The sequence below is a fragment of the Pan paniscus genome, chromosome 12 (genome assembly GCF_029289425.2).
Source record: "Pan paniscus chromosome 12, NHGRI_mPanPan1-v2.0_pri, whole genome shotgun sequence".
Taxonomy (NCBI): Eukaryota; Metazoa; Chordata; class Mammalia; order Primates; family Hominidae; genus Pan; species Pan paniscus.
The window spans coordinates 19558906-19582582 of NC_073261.2; the positions used below are offsets into that span (position 1 = coordinate 19558906).

The following is a 23677-nucleotide window of genomic DNA, read 5'->3' on the forward strand; positions in this document are numbered from 1 at the left end:
GCTGAAAAAAATGTATATTCTGTTGATTTGGGGTGGAGAGTTCTGTAGATGTCTATTAGGTCCGCTTGGTGCAGAGCTGAGTTCAATTCCTGGGTATCCTTGTTGACTTTCTGTCTCGTTGATCTGTCTAATGTTGACAGTGGGGTATTAAAGTCTCCCATTATTAATGTGTGGGAGTCTAAGTCTCTTTGTAGGTCACTCAGGACTTGCTTTATGAATCTGGGTGCTCCTGTATTGGGTGCATATATATTTAGGATAGTTAGCTCCTCTTGTTGAATTGATCCCTTTACCATTATGTAATGGCCTTCTTTGTCTCTTTTGATCTTTGTTGGTTTAAAGTCTGTTTTATCAGAGACTAGGATTGCAACCCCTGCCTTTTTTTGTTTTCCATTTGCTTGGTAGATCTTCCTCCATCCTTTTATTTTGAGCCTATGTGTGTCTCTGCACGTGAGATGGGTTTCCTGAATACAGCACACTGATGGGTCTTGACTCTTTATCCAACTTGCCAGTCTGTGTCTTTTAATTGGAGAATTTAGTCCATTTACATTTAAAGTTAATATTGTTATGTGTGAATTTGATCCTGTCATTATGATGTTAGCTGGTTATTTTGCTCGTTAGTTGATGCAGTTTCTTCCTAGTCTCGATGGTCTTTACATTTTGGCATGATTTGCAGCGGCTGGTACCGGTTGTTCCTTTCCATGTTTAGCGCTTGCTTCAGGAGCTCTTTTAGGGCAGGCCTGGTGGTGACAAAATCGGTCAGCATTTGCTTGTCTGTAAAGTATTTTATTTCTCCTTCACTTATGAAGCTTAGTTTGGCTGGATATGAAATTCTGGGTTGAAAATTCTTTTCTTTAAGAATGTTGAATATTGGCCCCCACTCTCTTCTGGCTTGTAGGGTTTCTGCCGAGAGATCCGCTGTTAGTCTGATGGGCTTCCCTTTGAGGGTAACCCGACCTTTCTCTCTGGCTGCCCTTAACATTTTTTCCTTCATTTCAACTTTGGTGAATCTGACAATTATGTGTCTTGGAGTTGCTCTTCTCGAGGAGTATCTTTGTGGCGTTCTCTGTATTTCCTGAATCTGAACGTTGGCCTGCCTTGCTAGATTGGGGAAGTTCTCCTGGATAATATCCTGCAGAGTGTTTTCCAACTTGGTTCCATTCTCCGCATCACTTTCAGGTACACCAATCAGACGTAGATTTGGTCTTTTCACATAGTCCCATATTTCTTGGAGGCTTTGCTCATTTCTTTTTATTCTTTTTTCTCTAAACTTCCCTTCTCGCTTCATTTCATTCATTTCATCTTCCATCGCTGATACCCTTTCTTCCAGTTGATCGCATCGGCTCCTGAGGCTTCTGCATTCTTCACGTAGTTCTCGAGCCTTGGTTTTCAGCTCCATCAGCTCCTTTAAGCACTTCTCTGTATTGGTTATTCTAGTTATACATTCGTCTAAATTTTTTTCAAAGTTTTCAACTTCTTTGCCTTTGGTTTGAATATCCTCCCGTAGCTCAGAGTAATTTGATCGTCTGAAGCCTTCTTCTCTCAGCTCGTCAAAATCATTCTCCATCCAGCTTTGTTCCGTTGCTGGTGAGGAACTGCGTTCCTTTGGAGGAGGAGAGGCGCTCTGCGTTTTAGAGTTTCCAGTTTTTCTGTTCTGTTTTTTCCCCATCTTTGTGGTTTTATCTACTTTTGGTCTTTGATGATGGTGATGTACAGATGGGTTTTCGGTGTGGATGTCCTTTCTGTTTGTTAGTTTTCCTTCTAACAGACAGGACCCTCAGCTGCAGGTCTGTTGGAATACCCTGCCGTGTGAGGTGTCAGCGTGCCCCTGCTGGGGGGTGCCTCCCAGTTAGGCTGCTCGGGGGTCAGGGGTCAGGGACCCACTTGAGGAGGCAGTCTGCCCGTTCTCAGATCTCCAGCTGCGTGCTGGGAGAACGACTGCTCTCTTCAAAGCTGTCAGACAGGGACATTTAAGTCTGCAGAGGTTACTGCTGTCTTTTTGTTTGTCTGTGCCCTGCCCCCAGAGGTGGAGCCTACAGAGGCAGGCAGGCCTCCTTGAGCTGTGGTGGGCTCCACCCAGTTCCAGCTTCCCGGCTGCTTTGTTTACCTAATCAAGCCTGGGCAATGGCGGGCGCCCCTCCCCCAGCCTCGCTGCCGCCTTGCAGTTTGATCTCAGACTGCTGTGCTAGCAATCAGCGAGATTCCCTGGGCGTAGGACCCTCCGAGCCAGGTGTGGGATATAGTCTCGTGGTGCGCCGTTTTTTAAGCCGGTCTGAAAAGCGCAATATTCGGGTGGGAGTGACCCGATTTTCCAGGTGCGTCCGTAACCCCTTTCTTTGACTCGGAAAGGGAACTCCCTGACCCCTTGCGCTTCCCAGGTGAGGCAATGCCTCGCCCTGCTTCGGCTCGCGCACGGTGCATGCACCCACTGGCCTGCGCCCACTGTCTGGCACTCCCTAGTGAGATGAACCCGGTACCTCAGATGGAAATGCAGAAATCACCCGTCTTCTGCGTGGCTCACGCTGGGAGCTGTAGACCGGAGCTGTTCCTATTCGGCCATCTTGGCTCCTCCGCCCTTTTATTGTTATTTTCTTTCTACATTGGGTTTACTTTGCTCTTCTTTACCTATTCTCTTAAATTCAGGGCTTAAGTCAATGACTTGAGACCTCTATTTTTCTCTTATGCAAGCATGGACACCAAAAATGTTCTTACATTTTATTTTCATTTAAATTACATTCAAAGTACTTTTTGAAAACTTTCTTCTTTGTTCCATAGGTTATATAGACATATTTTTTGCTATCAAACATTTAGGGATTTTTCACATATTTTTCTCTTTTTGATTCCGAATTTAATTCCATCTAAATGACAGAACATATTTGATATGACATAGAAACTTTTAAACATATGGGGACTTGTTTTATGACCCAGTATATAGGTCAAGTGTCCACCTGGAAATAATGTGTTTTCTATTATTCTTAGATAGAGTGGTTTATAAATGCCAGCTAAGTCAAGTTGTTTGATAGTCATGTTCAATATTTTTTATAATCATAATTTTTGCCTTCATGTTCTATTACTTATTGAGAGAAAGGCTTTGAAATCTCCCACTGTGTTTCTGTATATTCAACATATGAGGTGCTCTTTTTTGTGTGTGGACCCAAATTTCCATCTGTATCATTTTCTTCTATTTCAATGACTTCCTTTGAAATTTTCTGAATTATGCAAGTGAAAAATTCTTTCAGGTTTTCTATGGAAAAGTCTAGGTCACCTTTATTTTTGAAAGATATTTTTGTTAGATATAGAACTCTAGGTTGTTTCTTTGGTTTTTCTTTCAGAACATTAAATATACTGCTCCACTGTCTTTTGTTGTTGTTGTTGTTTTCTGATAAAAAGTTAACTGTGATTTTTATGTATGTTACTCAGTATATTCTGTATATTTTTTTTTGGTGTGCTTTTAAGATTTTCTCTTTATCACTGCATTTGAGCAATTTGATTATGAGGTGACTTGGGGTAGTTTTCTTCATGTTCCTTTTACTTGGGATTTACTGAACTTCTTAGGTCTATGTGTATTGGTCTGTTTTGCTTGCTATAATAGAATACCACAGCCTGGGTGACTGGGTGGTTTATAAACAACAGAAATGTATTTTTCACAGTTGCGGAGGCTGGGAAGTCCAATGTGAAGATGCTACCAGATTCAGTAGTGAGGGTCCACTTTTTGGTTCAAAGCCATCTTCTTGCTTTTTCCTTAAATGGCAGATAGGAGTGAGGGAGCTTTCCAGGGTCTTTTTTATGAGGCACTAATTCCACTCATGAGGTGTCTGCCATCATTGGATATTAAGGTTTCAACTTATAAATTTGGGGTGGGAGAAACACATTCAGTCTATAGCACTGGGCTCATGGTTTTCATCAAATTTGGAAAAATGTTGGCTATATTTTCTTCATGTGTTTTTCCTTTCTCCCCAACTCATTCCTCTTGTGTGCAATAAATTACACATATATTAGCCTGCTTGAAATTGTCCTACAGCTCACTGAGACTCCACCCATTCCGTTTTCAGTCTTTTTGATTTTTCTGTTTATTTTTGGACAGTTTATATCAATGCAGAATTAGTTCACTAAGGTTTTCTTGTGTGGTGTCTGCCTAATCTGCTATTTTCCTGTTCCAGCATATTTTCCACCTCTAGAAATTCAATTTGAGTCTTTCTAATATCTAACATATCTCCTATTAACATGCTCTTTCTGTCTTCTACATTCTTGGACATCCAAAGTATATTTATAATAGCTGGCTTAATGTCTTTCTCTACTAACTTTATTAAGAGACATTTCTAATGGTTTATTTTTCTCCTCATTATGGATATATTTTTCCTGTTTTTTGCCTGTCTGGTCAGTTTTAGAATTGAATACTAAAGATTATGAATTTTGCATTATTGAATGTTAGTTTGTTTTTTTCTTTTTGGATTCCTTAAGCTGTTTTTCCAGTTTTATTGTGAGATACAGTAAAATTATTATAAATAATTTGATCTCTTTTGAGGCTTGTTTTTAAAACTTGTGAGTCAAGGCCACAGTAGTCTTTATTCCAGAATGAATTTGGTCCTGCTACTAGGATGATACATTTCTGAATACCCAACCCAAAGCCCCAAGGAATACAAGGCTTCTTGTATCTGCTGACAGTGTTTGTGGTCTATATAAATTATTATACCTGTTCCTTTCCCACTCTCAGTTTCCTCACATACAAATACTAATCAATACTTAGCTTAATACTTGAAGGGAACCCCCTACAGGCCTCTGTGGCTCTCTCTCTGTAGTTCTCTCCTCTTCATGAAGCTCTCTTCTCTATGTTATTCAGCTATGTGAATTTTAGTTCCCTTGGCCTCTTTAAATTTTCAACATTGCCTCAACTGAGGTAGGCTGCTAACCTCTAAGTTCTCTTTTACTGCAACTTGGACTGGAAACTCAGGAAGTAGCTGTTTTAATCTTAGGGCTCACCTTATATCTTGTCCTTCAGGAATCACTATCTTGTGTTTGCTTGTTTTATAAGATCTGTAAATCATTCTGTCATTTTTTTTTTGGTTTCTTACTTAAGAGGGAAGGATAAATTTAACACTTCTTACTCCACTGTGGCTGATAATGGAAAATTTTCTACTCTTTTAGTTCTAAACTTATCTTTTGTTTTACATAAAATGTTCAGCCCTTTCTCAAAGTGGAAGTATCATATTATACTCCCTACAACAATGCATCAAAGCTTATGATCCTCACCAACATTTAATATTGCCAGTTCTTATAAATTTAGCCATTTGAGTGGGTATTTTCTTATTATGGTTTTAAATTTTATTTCTATGATGACCAATGTTCCCTGGTGTTTCATATGCATATTGGACATTTGTATATCTTCTTTTGTGTCTGTAGAAATCATTAAAAATTTTTGTTTGTTTGTCTTTTTATTATTGAGTTATTGGAACCCTTTATATATCCTAGGTAACAGTCCTTCATCAGCTATATATGTTTATTGAAAATATTTTTTCCTTAGTAATGACACACCAATCAGTGTTCTTAATGAGCATTTTGGTAACATACAGTTCAACATTTTTCTTCAATGTTGATTGCTTCCCGTGTCCTAGCTAAGAAACTGTTGCTTTCCTTCATATAATAAAGACATTTTCTCTCAAAAGGTAACTTGCCTTATAAAGCCTTCATAATGTTAATTTTTATGTTTAGGTTGTATAATCAACCTCAAATTAATATTTAGGTAAATGGTGAGCTGGGAGTCAAGGCTTAAACACTTACTGTTTTTCTTTTTTCTTATGGATATCCAAACTACATTATTTTGAAACAGGCTTTCCCTCTTCCTTGGATTGCTTTGGCACATTGGTTGAAAAATCAAATGACTATTTGGGGGCTTTATATACTGTGCTGTTCACTTATTTGTTAATCCTCATGCCTGAATCATATTGCCTTGATTAATGTAGCTTTATATTAAGTTTTGAAGTCAGTATAAGAACCTCCAACTTTGTTCTGTTTTATCTAGAATTAGTATTAGAAATACTAATTTATTTGCATATTCTTGTAGACTAACAACAGCATGTCAATTTCTATAAACATGTGGCCGAATGCATAGGATCAATTCAATAGTTTAATATAGCCAGAGTTGATAATTTTACTGTATTGATTCTTTCAAATCATGAACATAAGATACGTCTTCATTTATTTAGGTCTTCTTTAATTTTTCTCACCAATGTTTCCTTTTATTTCCTAGTATAGAATTTTTATGTGTGTCTTATAAAACATATTCCTAAGCATATTATGATTTCCACATAATTGTACTTGGAGCTTTAAAAACTGTACTTTTAATTATCCGCTATTAGAGTATAGAAATGTATTTTCTTGCCTTGTGTCAGGCTTAGTTCTCTACCTGTCTCTGCTCAGCACGATCTTGGACAGATAATTTGTCATTTTCTTCAGCTCCATGACAGTCAAAGCTCTTCTTATTTATCTACCCCCATGCCTACCCCCGCACCAGGTAGTGCCTCTTTTCCTGGGCAAAGCCTAGGATGTCAGCATCTTGATGGATTCTCACAATGAGGAACTATAACTAGAAAAAGTAACTATGAAACATGAACTCATCTCTCCATGGCTTGCCTCTCAGCAGTCTTGGACCATTTATTCCTAGATACATTAGACATAGCTATATATATAATTTTATAAGCTTTTTATTTTGTTCAGTAGGACTGTTGAACTGCTAAAAGCTACTATTGTAGAAACGAAAGTGCAGCCATAGATGACTTTTAAGGGATAATATTGAATGATATGTTAATGGGTTAGAAATAGAAAGTTAAAATTTTGTTTTCTACTCTTCATTTTATTTTTGTACGTTCATGCTCTAACTAAACAAAATTACCCACTGTTTCTCTATGAGCCTTCCATTTCCCACATTTTTTAATTGTGAATACATGTTGCTTTTAAAAATTTTCCTGCTTAAAAGTTTATATACTTTATTTTAGTTTATTTATTTTTTTGAGACACAATCTTGCTGTGTCACCCAGGCTGGAGGGCAGTGATGTGATCTCAGCTCACTGCAACCTCCACCTCCTGGATTCAAGCGATTCTCCTACCTCAGCCTCCCGAGTAGTTGGGACTACAGGTGCACCCCACCACATCTGGCTAATTTTTGTATTTTTAGTAGAGACAGGGTTCCACCATGTTGGCCCAGCTAGTCTCGAACGCCTGACCTCAGGTGACGAACTTGCCTCAGCCTCTCAAAGTGCTGGGATTACAGGTGTAAATCACTGTACCTGGCCTCATTTCCCACATTTGTGCCTTTTCCATGTTGGTTATTTATCCAGGAAAAATATTAAATACAACAACAACAAAAATAGGAACTAATGTTTATTGATTGGTTATTATGCTCCACTTACCCTTTTAAGAGCTTTACATGTATTAACTTATTTAATCATCAGAATAACTATTTCAAGTAATTACATTATTTTTCCATTTAACTGAGTTAGAAGTTGAGGCATAGGGAATTTAAGAAACTACATACATTTGGAAAATTTTGGGGCTATCTGAAATTAGAAGCTAGGTAATCCAGTTTTAGTGTCCGTGTTTGTATTATAATCTCCCCTCCCCATCACCACTGCTCTCAGTTATCTACAATCTGTGTATTTTAGAATAAGTATTTGGAATTTATTTGGAATAGATACAGTTGTAATAACTATCTTTCCAATGCTATCCCATTATGTTTTATCTCCACCTCTTTCTTTGTCTTAGATGCTCTTTATGCTCATTTATATTCCACTGCATGTTCTAGCTAATCACCTTTTATCCCTAAGAAGGCCACTTGAGGGCAAGACCCCATACAACTCATTAAAAAAATAATTTCGATACTTTTATTTTAGATTCAGTGAGTAAATGTGCAGGTTTGTTACATGGGTATATTATGTGATGCTGAGGTTTGGAGTACAAAAGATCTCATCACTCAGGTAGTGAGCATAGTACCTAACAGTTTTTCAACACTTGGCCCCATCACTCCCTCTCCCCTCTAGATGTCCCTGGTGTCTATTGTCTACAACTTTATGGCCATGAGTACCCCATGTTTAGATCCCACTTATAAGTGAGAACATGCCGTATTGGGTTTTCTGTTCCTGCATTGATTCACTTAGGATGATTGTCTCTTGCTGCATCCATGTTGCTGAAAAGCATGTGATTTTATTCTTTTTTATGGCTACATAGTATTCCATGGTGTATATGTACCAATTTCTTTATCCAGTCCACTGTTGATGGGCACCTATGTTGATTCCATGTCTTTGCTATGATGAATAGTGTTGAGATTAACATGCAAATGCATGTGTCTTTTTAGTAGAATGATTTTTTCAATATATACCCAATAATGGGCTTTCTGGGTTGAATGATAGTACTAAGTTCTTTCAGAAATCTCCAAACTGCTTTCCACAGAGGCTAAATCAATTTACATTTCCACCAACAGTAGGCAAGCATTCCTTTTTCTCCACAGCCTTGCCAGCATCTACAACTCCACTTTGTTTTTGTTTTCATGTGAGTACTTAGGATAATGTCTTTTGCATTGTAGGCACTTGATGAATATGTGAAGCAGGAAAGAAAGACAATGTATTAGTTTTTACAATAATGGTTTCCAAGTCAAATATTATGTTTCCATCAGCTGTATCTCATACGTTTAAATATAGTTAAATGCTTCTGTGCAGAATTTTTTTTCTGGAATTTTCTGAAAACTTTATAGGCTTTTCCAAATTTCAAATCCTGTGAAAAATTATTCAATAAATCATGAAAACAAAAAAAAGTATTATAATTCTCATATGAAAAGTAAAGCTTACAAAGCAACATAGGAATGTTACTGGTTCAAAGGAATTTAATAATTTACTGACAATAAATTGAAAACAAAAGTGGAAAAAGTGGACTAGAAGTCAACGATTAAGGTCAGATTTCTATGAGCCAGCACAAAAACATGTGGGAGAGAAGCCAACAATTTCTAATCAGTGTTATTTGTAACTGCCATATTATGTGTGTTTTTCTGGCTCTGTATGCTGCTAATGCTTAGTCATTCTTGCAAATGAAATAAACATTAATAAATACATGTGCACAGTATACTTTATATACAGTATACTCTGTTGTGTAGTTCCCCAAGAAATAGCAAGCTTTGGAAGCAAAAAAGTCCTTAGATTGGCAATTTTGAAAGAGATTCTGTGGAGTGCTATTAACCTTTTTAACTACAGACTACAGTTCTTTGTAAATAATTTAACAGAAGACATGCAAAGAAGGAACATGATATTCTTTGTGAATATTGTGACTTGAAATTACAAACATCTGAAAATCTGAATTAGAAAAGCAATGGAGATTTTCATCAAACACACACAAATAAAATCAGTATCAGAGTAAGCCAACAAAATATTTGCATGAACCGATATATGCATTAACACCCAGTATAAAGAGGCTCTAAGATGCACTTACACATGTGACCAACTTCAACAAAAATTCAAAGACATTTCCTACACCTGGAATATTTGTCATGAAACAAAGATCAAGACTACGGGAGAGAGTAATTAATCCTTTGAGTTTTTTTTATTATTTTTTTACTTTTTATCTTAAGAATGATAGCTTTTAATATTAAATATTTGCAGTATAATCTTTTTTGGTTTTTACAAGGCCTTCTTTGGTATAAATGTTTCCTTTTTTCATATTTTATTGTTAAATGCCTTTATCAGGTAGAGATCATTTTCTATGTTTTGGAAGTAACAAAATATATTTGTTAATAAACCATAAGTCACTGATGCTTGCTATCTAAACAGACATCATTCAAGAATGCTTAGTTGCACTATACATTATTACATGGTTTAATAAGGCATGAGGTACTGAATAGGCAAAGGCTGGAAGCATTCCCTTGGAGAACTGGAACAAGACAAGGATGCTCACTCTCACCACTCCTATTCAGCATACTACTGAAAGTCGTAGCCAGAGCAATCAGGCAAGATAATAAAATTAAAGGCATCTAAATAGGAAGAGAGGCAGTTAAACTATCTCTCTTTGCAGAAGATATGATTCTATACCTAGAAAACCCCAAATATTTTGCCAGAAGCCTCCTGGGACTGATAAACGACTTCACTGAAGTATCAAGATACCATATCAATGTATAAAAATCAGTAGCATTTCTATACACCAATAATATCCAAACTGAGAATTAAATAAAGAATGCAGTCTTATTTACAATAGCCACAGAAAGATTAAAATACCTAGGCATACAGCTTACCATGGAGGTGAAACATCTCTACAAGAAGAATTACAAAACACTGCTGAAAGAAATAAAAAATGACACAAACGAATGAAGAAACATTCCAAGCTCATGGATTAGAAGAATCAATAATGTTAAAATGGCCAAATTGCCCAAATAAATGTATCAATTCAGTGTTATTCTTATCAAACTATCAATGTCGTTTTTCACAGATTTAGAAAAAAGCTATTCTAAAATTCATATGAATTTTAGAGCCTGAATTGCAAAGCTAACCAGAAAGAACAAAGCCACTAGGCATCACACTACCCAACTTCAAACTATACTACAAGGCTACAATAACCAAAACATCATGGTACTGGTACAAAAACAACACATAGAACAATGGAACAGAATACAGAACTCACAAAGCTGCACAAATACAACCAACTGGCCTTCGACAGTTTTTTTTTTTTTTTTTTTTTTTTTGAGATGGAGTTTCACTCTAGTCACCCAGTCACCCAGGCTGGAGTGCAATGGTGCAATCACGGCTCGCTGCAACCTCCACCTCCCAGGTTCAAGCAATTCTCCTGCCTCAGCCTTCAAGTAGCTGGGATTATAGGCACCTGCCACCAGGCCTGGCTAATTTTTGTACTTTTAGTAGAGATGAAGTTTCACCACGTTGGCCAGGCTGGTCTTGAACTCCTGACCTCAGGAGATCCACCTGCCTTGGCCTCCCAAAGTGCTAGGATTACAGGTGTGAGCCACGGCACCCGGCCAACAAAGTTGAAAATAACAAACTGGGAAAAGGACTTCCAATTCAATAAATGGTGCTGGGATAACTGGCTGGTTATTTGCAGAATATTGAAACTCGACCACTTCTTTTCACCATATACAAAAACTAACTAAAGGTAAACTAAACACTTAAATATAAGGCCTAAAATAATAAAAACCCTAGAAGAAAACCTAGGAAATACCATTCTGGACATCGGCCTTGGCAAACAAATTATGCCTGAGTCTTTGAAAGCAAGTGCAACGAAAACAGAAATTGACAAGTAGTACCTAATTAAATTGAAAAGATTCCACACAGCAAAATAAACTATCAACAGAGGAAAGAGACAACCTACAGAATGGGAGAAAATATTCACAAACTCTGTATCTGACAAAGGCCCAATATCCAGAATCTGTAAGGAACTTAAATAATTCAACCAACAAAAACCAAATAACCCCATTAATGAGTGGGCAAAGGACATAAACAGATACTTCTCAAAAGAGACATATATGTGATAAACAAATTTTTTAAATGCTCATTATCATTGATCATTAGAGTAATGAAAATCAAAACCATAATGAAATACCACCTCACACCAGTCAGAATGGCTATTATTAAAAAGTCAAAAAAAAATAGATGTTGCCAAGGCTGCAGAGAAAAGGGAACACTTATACATTGCTGGTAGAAATGTAAATTATTTCAACCACTGTGCAAAGCAGCGTGGAAATATTTCAAATAACTTAAAATGGAACTACTATTTGACCCAGTAATCCTACTACTGGGTATACATCCAAAAGAATATAAATCATTTTACCAAAAAGACATATGCATTCGTATGTTCATTATAGAGCTAGTAACCTTAGCAAAGACACAGAGTCAGCCAAGATGTCTATCAGTAGTAGTCTGCATAAAGAAACTGGTACATATAAACCGTGGGATACTATGTAACCATCAAAAAGAACACAATCATGTCTTTTGCAGGGACATGAACGCAGATGGCCATTATCCTAAGCAAATTAATGCAGGAATAGAAAATCAAATAAGGCATGTTCTCATATACAAGTGGGAACTAAACATTGAGTATATATGGATACAAAGATGGGAACAATAGACACTGGTGGCTGCTTAAGGAAGAAGGGTGGGAGTGGTACATGGAATGGAAGGGTACCGATCAGGTACTGTACTCATTACCTTGGTGACAGGATCATTCTTACACTGAGCCTCAGCAACAAGCAATATCGCCATGTACCAAACCTCCACATGCATTCCCTGAACCTAAAATAAAAGTAGAGATAAATAAATAAATATAAATAAGGAATGAGGCATTTATTTTCCAAGACAATATTTGTGTTCCATGACCAGTTCTGAAAAAATGGAGTTAAATACATTTATCCAAAAAATGGATAAAAATACTAGATTATTATCCTGATGCACAACAGGAACCTGTTGTGCTGTACTCATTTTTTTTAGTCACATGTTCACAAAAAATAATTACAATTAGGAGTATTTTTTTTAAACATGAGCAAAAGCGATATTGAAGTAGTTATGTTGTCTGAGGTAAATACCTGGGGTTCATCCTCTTGCACCAAGAAAATTTAGGACACAGACACATATGAGGAGTTTAGGAGCAGAGGTTTAATGGGAAAAGAAAAAGAAAAGAAAACAGCTCTCTCTCTCTCTAGGGAGAGAGAGGGGACTTCCAAGAGGAAAGGCCAGCTGGCAGCACATGTGCTGAATTTTATAGTCAGGCTCCAGTAGGCGGTGTCTGATTTATGTAGAGCTCACAGATTGGTTCCATCAGGTGTGACATTTACATAGCCCAGGGAAGGCTGGCCACCCTACCCTAATCTTATTATGTAACTGAACTTTCCCCTTGGCCAGGGCCATCTTGTCTGCTCCTTACTGTACATGTGGCTGGCAGAGAAGGAAAGGTGGAGCCGCTATTTTGAACATGATTGGCACAACTGCCAGCATCTATGTCTGCAGCTTGATTTTACAGGCTGCTCTTTGTTAGAAAGGAAAATGATTGGGGGCTACTTTTCATTAAAAGGAAAACTGTACCGAAGACTTCCATACCCTCACTATCTGTGTAAGAAATTTCTTCTTCATTCCTGTACCAATATGAGATAGTCTGAGTTTGTGGGTAGGGGAATAATTGCCATGCTTCTTCTTTTACCTTAAGAAACTAGTCCTCTGTGCAACTTCATTTTGCATGTAGATGTAATTTGTTTGTCTGCAAGGGAATGTACGTATTTTAAACTCACTGGCTCATAACGAATGCTTCTGGAGCACTAGGGAGTTAGGGGAAGTGGCAGGTTAGGCATAGAGAAGTATGTGCAGGTTTCAGCAAAGAGCAAGAAGAAATGTGCAAGCCTTAGGGCCATAGTCAAGGAAGGAAGATGCATCAAGAAGTTAAAATAAGTTGCAATTTCAATCACCTAAGGCAATGAAGATAAGGACTGAGAAGAAGCTATTGGGTTAATCATACAGTGGTTTGCTTGGAAATAAATATTTCACTGGAGTGATGGAAGTAGAGAAATAACTGCCCTAAGTTAATGAGTGAAAAGAAGAAGGTGAGAAAGTGGATATGATATGTACAGAGTTAACCTCCCAAAATTTTAGCTGTGAAGGGGAGGCGATGGAGGATTTCTGGAAGAGTAGAGAAGGTTCTGGAAGTTTCCCAAAATCTTGATATTCCCATCTATACAGATAGAATATTAAAAACACATTCTCCATAGTTTTATTATGGTCACTGAGTGAGATCATCTCTTTAAAGTATTTATCCCATTTTATCATATAACATAGTAAAAACCTGAGTGTTAAGTATTACTATTTTTAATTTTTGACAATTTGGGATGAAAAGCATTATTTCATTACTTTTAAAATTTTTGTTTCTTTGATTACCGGTTTGTTATTAGTTTATCAGATCCATGGATTTCTTCTGTGAATTAAGAGTCTATCTCATTTGCCTATTTTTTTCTGAGTTTTATTTTGCTTATTATTTTCAGAAGGTTTTTTTATTAAAAACATTTTCTTTATATATTCTTCTGCCTGTGTCTTTTCACACTGCACATGGAAGGACACTATTTTTCGCATGCTTTTACTTTTTCTTCTAACTTCACCACCTCCTGCGCTTTCTTAAAATGGAATTTTAATTACGAATGATAATTATTTTTACATTAGGCCTCTAAGTACTTAGAAATAATTTCTTAGCAACCATTTTAGGTTTTATAATCCTATTATCCCCCATATGTTTATATTCTACAAGTAATATGAATTTTATTAGTCAGCTCTGTGCCCTGTTGGCCCTTTTATTCTAAAGGTGAATTTAAGTTCTTTGCACCATGACATTTTTTTTTTAAAAAAAGTCTTTGATAATCTCATCTTTGGCAAATTGTTGTATGAATTTCTAGAACTCCTATTAGATGAATGTTGGAATTTTTAGATTTATCTTCCAAGTTTCATTATTTTTCTTCTAATATCTTTTGTTTCCTTCACACAAGTTTCCACCTTATAAATCACATTCTCACTACGTATATTATTTATAGCACTCATCTACTCTTTATTATTTCGTTTCCATAACAATATTTTAAAACTCCAAGAACTGTTGTTGAGAGGCTTCTATTTTACTATTAACCACTTTCTTTTCATTTATTTTTCTTTTCCTCCTCTTCATCTTCACCTCTTGCTTCTGCTCTTCCTCATCATCCTCTTCCCCTACTTCTTTTTTTTTTTTAAACAAATTACATTTCAATTCTTGATGAGGAGTGAGGACTGTTTATGTGGAGGTTTCCCTTTTTCCACTTTATTAATTTTGCTTTCTTAGAGTTTGTTTGCATGTGATATCTCTTCTTAGGCTGTGATTCTTGTTTGTCTGTAAATATTTGTGGATAGTCGAAGTAGAATATATTACTAGCTCAAGTCTATTTTCTCATTTTTCAGGGAATCCCTGAAAAGAAATGAAGCTTCACACTCAGAATATCACATTTAGTGATTTCAGGAGACCAGCAGAATAGGAATTAAGCTGGAACTCCTATACAGCTTATTTTCTAGGTTTGGGACCTCTCCGTACCTCCTGTGGCTTTATGGTACCTGGTATTGTTTCCCCAGACCATGAGTCTCCAGGGTTGGAGTGCCCACTTCAGAAGTCTGTGTGTTTTGCTTCATCCTGAGGTAAACACTGCTTAGTATGTGCATCCTGGTGGTGGTTGTGATGGTGGGGACTAGCTCAGCCATTCTCCCTGTGTGGCTACTGACAGGTAAAAGGAAATCAGTGTAAGTAACTATATTGGGGAGTTACTGATGATATCCACTTGGACATACTGTGTGGAGCCTGTTGGGAATCCAGGTGACAAATCCAGCCAGAATATAAAAATACAGATGTATAGCTCTAGCAAGACACACACACACACACAAACACACAGAGAGAGAGAGAGAGTGTGTGTGTGTAGAGATGTACTGGAAGTCATCAGCATGAAGGATATGTATGATATCCCTTAGAGAAAAAATTCCAAACAAAAAAGAAAACACTAAAATGAACAGAAAGTAAGGAAATGCATCCTTCTGGAAAATGAAGAAATCAGAAAAATGTGGTAAGCAATGTGGAATTAGAGAAAGAATTAAAAAATTTAAGAGAGCTAGAGAAACTAGAGAAGACATAAGTGCTCACAGTGACAACTCTATGTGGATGACATCTTACCCTTTAAAATATTAGGTAAATACCACATACATAAAATATAGTAATATTTAACTTTTCTCTTCAAAAATCTTAACATTCTTCCTTTCCTGTTTTTGTTGTTCTTAAAAGATTTGTTTCTCCTACATTTTGACATAAATTTAATACTTCATGTCTAAATAAGGGGTCCCATAGAAAGTAGAAACCTGCGCATAAAAATTGTCACTGAAGTGTGCTTTCATCACAGTAGGGAAGATTCTAAATATTGTAAATGTTTAGTAGATACTATATATATGTAGTATATATACACTATATATAGTATTGTATATATATAGTATAGTGTATATATATGTGTGTATATGTATATACACATACACACACACACATATATATATAGACACAAAGGCATCAGAGACTTAGAGTAAAAACCTGATGCAGAAAAATGAGTGGAAGATAGAGATAGTCATGAAAAGGCAAGAAGAAACAAAGTCAGAGAGAATAAGAGAGAAAGGGGAAGGAAGGTGAAATCAAGGTGAGTATTGAAGATGATACAAATGTGGAAGATCAAAACAAAAAAAAAAAAACCCTGATCTGTGGGCTGAAAAGCCTCATAGATGAAATAAACAATTTAAGATTTTTTTTCTTAAAAGTTAGATATATTCATTTTTTCTGAGTTACGAAACATTTGATTTTCTGTAAAAGATGGTTCTCTCACTCTCTCTGTTTTTCTGGCTCACAGTTTCTTTCTGAACCTAAAATTCCATCACAATTTTAAAAGCAAAACAAAAACTGTTCAACAATATTATTTTTCTTTTGTTTATTTGTGAAGATTGCTTAGTCACCGAATTCAATCATATGCAAACTTAACTATAATGTTGGCAGATTAATTTCAAAATCCAGCTGAAAGGCAGAAATTTTTGTGATACAGTCAGCAACACTTCTTTCTCCTGCACTATTTCACTGACATCGCAGTGCATTGACCCAGCCACCTTGATGGCAGTCTATTTTTAGGGTCCTCTCCTTACACAGCCAGACCCTAGGCCATGGCTCACCATCAGCAAAACAGACTGGGTGATTCAGGCTCCACTCTTTCCTCCTTCTAGGTCAGTCCCTTCCCAGGGGTTTAGTATGAGCTACAGAGAAATTCCCACCAAGAACAAAACTAATTCTCACTAAGACTTTAAGTCGTAAAAGGTTAAGATATTAACTCTTCCAGGAGGTGGTTCAAAGGCCGAAGACATAAATAAGTTGAATTCACATTTATGAAAGGCACTCAGGGATATTTTGTTTATGAGACCTTGCGCTATGATCCTTTAACTCAGCTGATAACAACAGCCTTTTATAACCAAACAAAAGGCTTATCCTTTTAGAAACATCATAATACCAAAAGCCTTGATTTTTTAGTGGGGAGCAGTGGTCATGTTTTCCTGCCTCCAAAAGGAATAGAACTTGGTCCTGAAATGTAGCACTCGGCCCCATTAAAATGCCTTCTAGGAAAAATCCGACTTGCCTCCTCTCATCTTGCTGAATTTATCTTCTCTCTACTCATCTGCATTATCAATTCAGCTGGATTTCCATCACCTTTGATACATCTTTTTTTTTTTTTTTTTTTTTGAGACGGAGTCTCGCTCTGTCGTCCAAGCTGGAGTCCAGTGGCGGGATCTCGGCTCACTACAAGCTCCGCCTCCCAGATTCAGGCCATTCTCCTGCCTCAGCTTCCTGAGTAGCTGGGACTACAGGCACCCACCACCACACCTGGCTAATGTTTTGTATTTTTAGTAGAGACGGGGTTTCACCATGTTAGCCAGGATGGTCTCGATCTTCTGACCTCGTGATCTGCCCGCCTCAGCCTCCCAAAGTGCTGGGATTACAAGCATAAGCCATCGCGCCCGGCCCTTTTATATATGTTAATATCTGGGACCCTCTACTCTAGCCCGTGGTTTATGGTTTGCCCCGGTTTTTGTTCTCAGATGCAATTATACTAGATACCTCTTCAGAGGACTTGTCCCTCTGAATGGTATTTATGTCTCTAAACCAAATGCAACTCCTCAAATGCCAACATTTCCAATCACCCAGTTTTCTACCAAAATAGTTTTTCTACCTGCCTACTTGGTAACCACCTGAATATCTGCCCAACACATTTGCCTGTATTTGCTGTCTCCACCTTGCCTTGTTCTATTGAGTCCAATTCTGCCAGGTATTGTTCCCAACACCACACTAAAAGCAGCTTTCTTCAACTTCACCAACTACCACACTTTTCTGAAGCCAATGGCCAATTTTCAAGGCTCATCTCACTTGTCCTAAACCACATGTGTCACAGCTGGTGACTCCTTCCTTCCTGAAACAGTTTCTTCTGTAGCTTCCACTTCCTCACTATTCTCCTTCTGCCTCAATTGGTGACACTTCTCATTCTGCTTCACAGGCTCCTCATACCTGTGCCTCTGAGCGTTAAATATCCCCAGGCCTCCTCTCTTCTTTAAACATTCCCTCTGCTACGATGCTTTCACTCAGTCTCATGTGTATAAATTCTATTTACATACCACCAACTCCCCAATCTACGTCCACAGCCTAGAACGCTCCCTGAACTCGTGTCTCCCACTGCCTGCGTGCCCTCTCCACATATATACTAAATAGCTGTCTCTAAATTAACATGTCCAAAATTAAGCAGGTTACTCCGACTCCCACCAAAATCTCCTTCAGCGATTTTACACTTCAGTAAGAGGACACTCCAAAGTCACTCTAAATCAGCACCTTAGGAACTGGGCTGGCTGCTGTATCTTCAGGACAGCTCTAGCTTTTTGCCAGCCCATTTTGCTACAGCATGCCTCCCAATAGTTTAATTTTCTTCAATGATATGTTGATAAAAAAAAATACATATAGTCTCTGCCAGGTTGTGTCTGGAAATGGGGGTTCTTGGTCTCACTGACTTCAAGAATGAAGCCGCGGATCCTCATGGTGAGTGTTACAGTTCTTAAAGATGGTGGGCCCAGAATTTGTTCCTTTGATGTTTGGATGTGTTCCGAGTTTCTTCCTTCTGATGGGTTCGTGGTCTTGCTGGCTTCAGGAAAGAAGGTGCAGACCTTCACAGTGAGTGTTACAGCTCTTAAAGCGTCATGTCTGGAGTTGTTCATTCCTCCCATCCAGAGTTGTTCATTCCTCCCAGTGGGTTTGTGGTCTCGCTGGCTTCAGGAGTGAAGCTGCAAACCTTTGAAGTGAGTGTAGCAGCTTATAAAGGCAGTGTGGACCCAGAGAGTGAGCAACAGCAAGATTTATTGCAAAGAGCAAAAGAACCAACCCCCCACCTTACGGAAAGGGACCCCAGTGGGTTGCCACTGCTGGCCCGGGCAGCCTGCTTTTATTCCCTTATCTGGCCCCACCCACAGCCTGCTGATTGGTCCATTTTACAGAGAGCTGATTGGTCTGTTTTACAGAGAGCTGATTGGTCCATTTTGACAGGGTGCTGATTGGTGCGTTTACAATCCCTGAGCTAGACACAAAAGTTCTCCAAGTCCCCACTAGATTAGCTAGACAGAGAGCACTGATAGGTGCATTTACAAACCTTGAGCTAGACTCAGGGTGCTGATTGGTGTGTTTACAAACCTTGAGCTAGACACAGAGTGCTGATTGGTGTATTTACAATCCCTTAGTTAGACATACAGGTTCTCCAAGTCCCCACTAGACTTAGGAGCCCAGCTGGCTTCACCTAGTGGATCCCGCATGGGGGCTGCAGGTGGAGCTGCCCGCCAGTCTGGCGCCGTGCGCCCGCACTCCTCAGCCCTTGGGCAGTCAATGGGATTGGGTTCTGGGGAGCAGGGGGTGACACTCATCAGGGAGGCTCCAGCTGCATGCTGGAGCCCACAGCAGGGTGGAGGCTCGGGCATGGTGGGCTGCAGGTCCCAAGCCCTGCCCTGCGGGGAGGCAGCTGAGGCCTGGCGAGAATTTGAGCATAGCGTCTGCAGGCCGGCACTGCTGGGGGACCCAGTGCACCCTCCACAGCTGCTGGCCCAGGTGCTAAGCCCCTCACTGCCCGGGGTGGCGGCACTGGCCAGCTGCTCTGAGTGCTGGGCCTCAGAGCCCATGCCCACCAGGAACTCACGCTGGCCCGCGAGCACCATGTGCAGCCCCGGTTCCCACCCACACCTCTCCCTCCACACCTCCCGGCAAGCAGAGGAAGCTGGCTCTGGCCTCGGCCAGCCCACAGATGGGCTCCCACAGTGCAGTGGTGGAGTGAAGGGCTCCTCGAGCATGGCCAAAGTGGGCACCGAGGCCGAGGAGGCACCGAGAGTGAGCGAGGGCTGCCAGCACACTGTCATCTCTCAATGCCACTGTCTGAGTGGCAATTGCGTGTTCTCTTCATGTCTGTGTGGGTTTTCTCTGGGTATTCCAGTTTCCTCCCCTACATCCCAAAGCTGTGCACGTGAGGTGAACTGCCATGTCTATATGGTTCCTATATGAGTGAGTGTGGGTGTGTGTCATAGATAAGAGATAGCAGAAGAATTGAGAGATGAGTCAGCCCAAGGCAAAGAATGTCTCTTTTTATGAAAATTGGGAGATGTAAAACTGAAACCTAACAGAAAACACTTTCCAAATCACATAAAACATCACTTATCAATTGAGCTAAAAGAACTGCAGCTATAATCAATTACGGATACCACAGGACAGTGGACAGAAATGATATTAAAAAGAGAGACAAAGAAAAAATTGGGACACTTTTTACTCTATAGTCTGTATTTGACTATAAACATCTAATATAACATTTGTGGCAGCAAAAGGATAGGGTTGTACAAGGTACCCTCACTGATGTAGGGCACTGCTGAGGTTGAAGGTGAGATGGCCCTGACTGTGAGGTACCCAATTGGATATGTGTGTAAGGGGTCCCAAAACAGGAGGCGTGAGAAAGGTGACAAAATTGATTTAGGATTAGACCTAAAAATTTAAAAATATGTGCTAGGCTTTGTTTATTTAGCCCTTAGTAACAACAGAGAGCATGTCTGAGGGATCTCCACTTTTACTGCTGAGCTAGGAACAAGCCTAAAAAGTACAGTAAAGCTTCACTTAAGGTCACCCATAGGTTCTTGGACATTGAGACTACACCAAATGACATATAATGAAAACAACTTGGCTGAGTGTGGTGGCTCATGCCTATAATTCCAACCCTTTGGGAAGTCAAGGTGGGTGGATTACTTGAGGTCAGGAGTTCGAGACCAGCTTGGCCAACATGGCGAAACTCCATCTCTACTGAAAATACAAAAATTAACCAGGCGTGGTGGCGTGTACCTGTAGTTCATAGCTACTTGTGAGGCTGAGGCAGAAGAGGTGGAGGTTGCAGTGAGCCGAGATCACACCACTGCGCTTCAGCCTGGGTGACAGGGTCAGACTCTTGTCTCAAATAATAAATAAATAACTAAAATAAATAAATAATAATAAAAACATCTTTATTGTACAATAATTGATAGAAACAAGAGTTAATTTCCTATGGCATATTTCTGGTCACAAGAATATTACCAAACTTCTAAAGAAAGACCAAAACCTTTCTAATATTAAACATTGAAATAAATGCAAGCTATATATACATTTAAGATGAATAAAAACAAGTAAGATAATAATTTATCCGCTTATTCCCACTCAGGATTGCAGATGGCTGTGAACTGTCTCAGCAGTTCAGGGTGCAGGGTGGACACCAGTCCTGGAATCTAAAAGTTTCCCAATATTTTTCTTTGTCTCTATTATTTTTGTCCACTGGCTTATAGCATCCATAAGTGACTATATGCAGTTCTTTTACCTCGCAGAGACATAAATCGATAAGTGATGTTATCTGTGCATGGAAAGTGTTTTCTGGTTGGGTTTAGTTTTAGGTCTCCCGCTTTTCATAGAAAGAGACATTCTTTGCCATGCATTGTCTCATCTCTAATTTTATCTGCCATCTATTAAAAAAAGATAACTGGGCTAGTGCGGTGGCTCACGCCTATAATCCCAGCACTTTGGGAGGCTGAGGCGGTCAGATCATGAGGTCAGGAGATCAAGACCATCCCGGCCAACACAGTGAAACCATGTCTCTACTAAAAATACAAAAAAAAAAAAAAAAAAAAAAATTAGCCAGGCTTAGTGGCGTCCCAGCTACTCGGGAGGCTGAGGCAGGAGAATGGCGTGAACCCGGGAGGTGGAGCTTGCAGTGAGATCGCGCCACTGCACTCCAGCCTGGGTGACAGAGTGAGACTCCGTCTCTAAAAAAATAAATAAATAAATACAAATAAATAAATAAAATAAAAAGATAACTGATGAACCCAGAAAAACAAGTTTCGGTCAACTGTCAGATAAAAAGGGATTGTATTATGCTTTTTGTTTGGAGAAGACAGAATATTTGATGTTCTATTTCATCACTGCAGGAGAAAAATAATCTTGCCAGGGCTCTGTGAGAGGGGAAAATTCTGATACGCATTTGCCTCTTTTGAGTTATCAAAGTTATTGCTAAGTGCCACAAAGTCTGAGTCTCACCCTCCTAAAGAGACAAAAGTGGCATTCAGTGGTACACATGCATTTCTGGAATTGCCATAGGTGTCATAACTATTACCCTTCACATGAAAGCAGCATAGACGGAAGAAGATACCTGTAGGCTTACCAGGGGAGGTTGCTGCTGGAGAGTTGGGCGGGGGGCTTCCCAGGGGTTACCTAAGCCCTTTCCCTGTCTTCAAGAATAACTTCACATAAACTGTTCCCTGCAGATGGGAACATTCTATTTTAATGTTTCCAAACAACAGATAGGTTCACTTTTTTGCAGGACTGTGAGGAGGGGTTCATTCATGATTTTTCTTTATTGCTGACAGACAAAAAAACCTAGATACCTAGATACCTAGATACCTATATCTTACCCATAAGATACTATAAGATCTTCATGAACAGAAATGACTTATCCCCATAAAAGCTAAGTCTATTCTGTCCCTATTCAATAGCCAGTATCAAAGATGATAATCAAATCTATACTACTTACAGCTAAAATTACAAATAGGTAAATCTAAACGTGTCATTGTAGTAGAGCTGCCTCTCCAATACCATGAACTTCATTTGGCTTAGTTGGGTGTAGAAAATAGAAATATACAGTGGCAATGCAGAGATATATGGCTCTTTCCTGCTGGTGTTTTGAGGACAGTACTATTTGAACCTGAGATCTTTCTTCTGCCTGGCTGATCTGGTAGCCTGTATATTAATTTCAACTTATTTATTGTAAAAAAAAAAAAAAAAAAAAAGAGGTGAAGCTAGGGCCCATCTGAAACAATGTTATTAAAAATTTGTGAACAAGGACTTCAGCCCATTTGTTGTATTCATAAAGGGTGGCTTCACAACCTCCACCCCCTTTACAAAATTTAGTTACAGAGTTTTGACAGTCATGCAGTCTTTTTCTGAAGTATTTCCAAAAGTGAGACAAGAAAAAAAACTCATATTGAAACAATATTTGTGTGTTTTCGATAGCAGCTAATTACCTCTATGCTGGTTTGAGTTATCACCAGGCTATTTCAGGAGGGTCCAGTGCAAAATCAGCAGCTGGTGAGGCATCTCTTCAAAGTTCTTTGGCTTCTAGCTCCTCAGTGTCCATTAGCTTACTGTTTCACTAAAAGGGGGATGGAGGGCATCTGGTACAAACTTTTACTGGATGACTGCTCAGGAGAATAACTACTCGGGCCATACCTTCAAAAGCTTGCTAATAAAATGAAGTTACTGGAAGTTAATTAATTTTCCTTTTACAGGACAGAGAATGGAGCCTGACACATAATAGATGTTTAATACATTTTCACTGATAAACTGAATAAATGAATTTATGATTATTCAGGAAATGGTGCTTTTTTATGCTTAAATGTTATTCCCCCCCCGCTCCCCCCAACCTCCCGCCCAGTGTTCTGGTGATTAACTGTTTTGGTTGCTGTGTGCAAAGGGCCTAACAGTGGAAAAGAGAGACAGACCCTCTGATGGCATGCTATTTGAGGAATACAATTAATTCTAAGGAGTTCTACTC

The 23677-nt window shown here is 38.8% G+C and overlaps 1 long non-coding RNA gene across 1 annotated transcript in view; it reads right to left on the bottom strand.

Moving 5' to 3' along the window:
* Positions 1-23677, bottom strand: part of LOC129397115 (uncharacterized) — a 294940-nt gene that overhangs the window by 268764 nt on the left and 2499 nt on the right. The window contains exon 2 of the long non-coding RNA XR_010109240.1: positions 12186-12269. This is a non-coding gene — a long non-coding RNA (uncharacterized LOC129397115). The remainder of the gene's footprint in view (positions 1-12185; positions 12270-23677) is intronic.